Source organism: Sphaeramia orbicularis, chromosome 1 (assembly GCF_902148855.1).
Source record: "Sphaeramia orbicularis chromosome 1, fSphaOr1.1, whole genome shotgun sequence".
NCBI lineage: Eukaryota > Metazoa > Chordata > Actinopteri > Kurtiformes > Apogonidae > Sphaeramia > Sphaeramia orbicularis.
The window spans coordinates 11,398,704-11,404,233 of record NC_043957.1 but is presented as its reverse complement, the minus strand read 5'-3'; the positions used below and the strand labels follow the sequence as shown (position 1 = coordinate 11,404,233).

At 36.5% G+C, this 5,530-nt stretch overlaps 1 pseudogene; it reads right to left on the bottom strand.

The window, feature by feature from the left end:
* Positions 1-1,727: 1,727 nt before the first annotated feature.
* Positions 1,728-4,832, bottom strand: LOC115419248 (perforin-1-like; annotated as a pseudogene).
* Between the last annotated feature and the right edge of the window lie 698 nt (positions 4,833-5,530).

Below are 5,530 nucleotides of genomic sequence, written 5' to 3'. Positions count from 1 at the left end.
AACAGAAGTTTTTGAACGTGAGCTGTGTGTCACAAGGGAATCGATGCATCCACCTTCTATTTATAACACAGAGAGCTGTGTCGATACACAGAGGCAAAATGATGGCTTTGGATCTTCACAGGACTCTTTGTACTAGTGTAAATACATTCACAAACATACGGAAAATATAGCACATGCCCTATATGAAAACAGACCTGTGTACACAAACATACACAAATAAAGATCCCACACAGATACAACTTTAGACGAGTGACAGGTACATTTCTGTAAATGAATACAAGTGCAGGAGCCATGTTGGGTTCTAATCGTATTCCATTCCATTAACTAAAGTCAGTGATGTATTTCAGTTCAACACTGTCTGACATTATTACTGTATTTAGCTGTATAAATGAATGTACTGTTTACAGAAGACTGGGAATATATATGAACACTTGTAGAAATGTGAAGTTTGTGTATGTCTGAACGTAAAACCTGTATGATGTTTAGAATGATCTTTTTGGAAACAAATTTCCCTCCTGCAAGATCTCTGTGTTGCTGAATAGAGCAGAGGTCTGTTTTTTTTTATTTATTTATTTTTTTTATGTCAGACATGATGGTCATAGTTCAAAATTTTTTTTTCTGAGATGGTAGAAGCTGTACTAAATGTCAAACAACTGTTTCACTGTATCAAGTCCGACTGAATACCAGCTAATACACTGTATGTGAATCTACAGTGGAAGTTCTTTATTTCACTTAGTTTCTGAAGTACATTTTGTTGTTCATAAAACTGAAATGTCACCAGAAAAGGCTGTTTTAACCTTCTCTGTTTTCCCATAGTATGAAAGAGTTGAAAAAATACATAAGATGAGACAATAATACAATAGTTTGTGATGTCATCCCACAAGAAGGTCCTGGGTTTGATTTTCCAGGTGCTCTGTCTTCCTTATAGTATAAGCATCTTGGAACTTTGTGAAGAAAGATGCTCTATAAATTGATGCTATTATTAATTTTATGACTGTTGTTATTTTAGTGAACTTTGCATTAAGATTGCGACAGTGTGTTTGTGTATGCTCTTTAAACTCAAAGATGAACATGATTTATACACATTTAAAATGATCAAGCATTCATTGTTTTATCTTTGCAAATACGATACTGAGTTTGTCACTTACATATGAAATAGAGGAACTAATAAATAAGCAACACAAAGCCTTTTAATAGGTCAGCAGCAAACCCATTTTAGGGTTAGGGTTACATTTGAGCCATGTTTAACCCATAAAAACCCAAACATCCACTGTCAATCAAATCCATCTACTGATCTAAATTGTTTAATAACTATTCATTGATTAATCCTGTCAATACATGTAAATAACTGGTGAAAACACAGTTTGCCATCTTTTCATGGTCATCAGATAAGGCACATTTGGACATTCAGAGGCTCCGTAGTGAATGTGGAAACACCATCATCTTCGACAACATTGATTCACCAGTAAAACCAATAGAGATTGATAAATGACACTGGATGGAGACACTTGTTTTTACATTCAGTTATTGATATCCTGGCTGAAAATGTCACTTTTTCTTCAGTTTTCCTTGTTTCTGATAAAATAACCCTCAACTTTATTCTGAGCTTTTATGAACATCCACGTGGTCAGTAAATTAGATATAGAAAAATACATCATTTTCACTGAAAAAACACAACATACAGAAGGTAATATTATAATAAATGGTGTTAAATCACTGAAGAAAGGTTAGGTCTAGACAAAAATCCATTTGAGAACTGCCATATAAGTAGCACTGGGTCTTTAGGGGTTAAAATGATGAATTTTAATTTGTTTTAACCACATGGTAAACACACAACTTGAGAATGTTCCCTTTAATATGAGGTCTACTACATACAGTACATATCCACCTCACACTTTTAATGTCATAAACCTAATCATGAGTCCAAGCCAAGGTTAAAGTTAAGACTTTGACTTATGGTTAAGATGTCATGAAAAGAGTGGATGTTAACCTAAGCATCTTATTATTAAATTTGAGATTGTAGTTTTTACATCAGCTTGACTGAGTAGATGTGGTGCACATTCAATCATGTAGGAGAAGAAGAACATGCCGTCATCGAATATGCAGCTGCCCTCTGTTTCTCCACTTTGCAGACCAAATGAGGACTCACCAAGTAGATCACTGGTCAAGTAACTATCCTCATCATAAACAGTGAATGTAAGTCTGTTGATGGTGTCTCTGACCATATTGGACTTTTGTTATCATTAATGAAGGCATTGTGCGTTATTTGGTTTTTATACATTACCTTTACTGAGCCACTGGTCTCAGTCCACACATTCCCAAACAAACCCTCGGCATGGAACCTATAGACCTTTAACTTCACAAGACCTAACCCAGCAGTTTGACTTGACTTTCTGATTACTGTTCCAAATAAAATCACAAGGATCCCTAGAGGTGGATTGGTACCTGAAGGTGCATGGAGCATTTTCTTTGTACATTGCATTTTTTTTTTTTAAATGTGTGATTCTATTGCTGTTTTATTCTGTGTGTGTGGGAGAGTGACCATGGCTGCATGATATCTAGAGGTTTTAAGTCATATCAGACAACATTGTTTTTTTTTTTTTCGATGAATCAAGTCAGTGACAGGTTTGACTTGTCTAAAAAAAGGGCATCAGCTCCTCCTACAGTATAATACTTTCAGCAATGACCTGTGAGTGACACACTTTGAACAAAGTGCTAAGATTCTGGTCAAAGCCTAACTTTTTCATTGCCTCATGTCACTTGCTTGTGACCACAGTACTGGCAGTATTATTACACCCAGCCAAGGCCTCAACTGACAAACAATTCCTGACATCCGTCTCTGACAGCCCATCTGTGCTTACTTCACAATTACACAGAAAGTGATCGCTTTACTTCCCTTTCCAGAGACACCTTAGGGATGTAATGTGTACCATAGTTGTCAATCACATTGTAATGTTGTGTCGCTGTTTTGCCATGGCTGAGTGGAGGCGTTAGTCTCAGACTGTACCATTAAAACACAAGGCGTACATGTTGAAATCACTCCCTGCAGTCAAGAATTATCATTATTACCACATACGGCACAGAGGTTTTCATTTGGTTTCCAAATTGATTTGCATTTCCAGCATTTCAAAAACTTTCAACAAGGAGCGTGTTTCAGATGTCACTAAATAATAATGGATTAGATTAAATAGCGTTTTTCTGTTAATGCAAATTCAAAGCACGATCCATTATTCATTCACTCACACATTCACACTCTGGTGGTGACCTTGGGCAGACTGACGGAAGCGTGGCTGCCAGTCTGCACCTACAGCCCCTCCAACAACCACATACTCATTCATACACCAGAGTGAGTAGCAGCACTGGAGACAAGGTGGGTGAAGTGTCTTGCCCAAGGACACAACAGCACATGACAGAGTGGGGTTTGAACTGCCAGTCCTTCGGTTATTGGATGACCCACTCAACCACCTGACCCACAGCCCCCCCCCCCAAATGTCAGTGTTGCAATAACTGTACTTTGAGTGCTGTATAATATAATATACATAATTTTACTGACGAGAGAACAAGAAACTACCTACTTCTACATAAAATGAAAAATTCAGGCACCATTCAAACATCTCAGTGTCAAAATGGCTGTAAAAATTATCAGGAATATGACATATAGATACAACCTATCATGGATTTGGTTTACCATTTTAAAAGCTGGGACTCAAATAAAATAAATTTGGGAAAAATTTCAGCACAGTATATCTTCTTGGTTTCAAAAGTTGTTTTTTTTTCTTGTTTTTTTTTTTTTTTTAGTTTTTTTTCCCCTCAGCCAACTTCTGGCTGAAGGGGTATTATAATTGTTTTGTTGTCCATCTGTCTGTCTTTCTGTCCATCCCTCTGTCTGTCTGTCTGTCTGTCTGTCCATTCAACAACATAATTGCATTATCTGAAGAATGCATTCAGATATATGCACCAGTATGTATACTGTGGATACATCTTGGCATGGAGCAGCAGCCTGTCGAAAATAGGTCATCTTGACCTACTTTTTCAAGGTCAAATGGCCTTGTGCCTTGTACAGTTATAATATCTGTGTACTTTCAAATATAAATATATGTAATAAGTTTTACACAAAGACAATCTAATCTAAATTAGAGGGCTGTAACTTTCAACAGAATCTTACACTGTATTTGGCCAAGGGGGATTAAAAGTGCGCTATAATGAACTAAGAAAATTACAAATATCCAAGGACTTGGTAAACCTGAATTCATTTCACTGAAGTCATTTTGTGAAATATTTAGTAGATAAATGAAATCTAACCATTATTTGGAATATGTTCTTTTTCAGTCAACTTTTCTAAATAAATGTTGGTTCTTTTAGAATTTTAAATCCCCTCAATAATAACTGAGGTCAATTTATTTTCCTTTTTTAAAAAGACATTTTAAGTAATTACCGATTAGAATTGTTTATACAGTGAACATTATACTTTAAATACCTATATACTTTATAAGCACTTTATGTAGGACACTGGAAAAACTGACACAAATCTCCACATGCCCACCTATAAACTCAACAGTAGACAGAGTGGTGAAGGAAGGACTGGCTGTCTTCTTCGGACTTTCACATGGCAACGATTAACTCTTTAATATGGGAACCACCAAAGTCAATGCCAATTGTGACAGAGGGGTTTATAAGGATATTCAGACCAACTCATCAGACACGGACAATGTCATGGCATTGACCAGTGTAGCAGCTGAATTGTACCTTCTGCTGGAGACGATGACGTTGTGTTTGGGAAGGGTTCACCAGTCCACTACAGCAACCAGGACCTTCTGCTTTTCCTCGTTCATCTACCTGTTAGCGTAAAACCTGTGGATGTTCTTGCTGAGCTTTCACATTTCAGTGTCGATGACATAGGTTCAGAGAGTTACAAGCGATGGTAGAGATATTATCCGTGTAAGAGTCAATACAGTGTTTTTAAGGAGGAAGTTATATGTCTTGCTTTGAAAGCAGAGGTTGAACAAAGTAATGAAGTAAAATTACCTTTGGGTTACGCTGCCTTTGAGTAATTTTGGCCTTAAGTCATCGGTGTTATTTTGTTGCTTTTTTTCCTTCTTCTTGCTTCTTCCTCTTTTTTTTTTTTTTTTTCCATTTGTTATTTGCTACTGGTTATTGTGATATCAGACTACTCTGTTCTTCAAATTCACTGATCTTCTATTGTTGTCATTACTGTTCTGTTTTTGCCTGTTGTTTGTTTCTGCTTCAGGGTCTGTATCAATGTATGTTTGTGTATAGCTTTCTCATCAACAATATGTCTTTAAATCCAACCAATGGAAATTAATCTAAAGCTCACACTCCTCTTAGATTAAAACTGTCAAGCAGCTCATGGCACCCAGTACACTTATATTAGAGGCCAAATTGCTGAACAGGATAGGAAAAAAAAAAGAAAAAAAAGTAATGAAGTAAAGTAATTTCGTTATTGCAGTGACACTGGCTTAACCCATAAAGGCCCAGTGCTACTTTTGTGGCAGTTCCCAGATGACTTTTT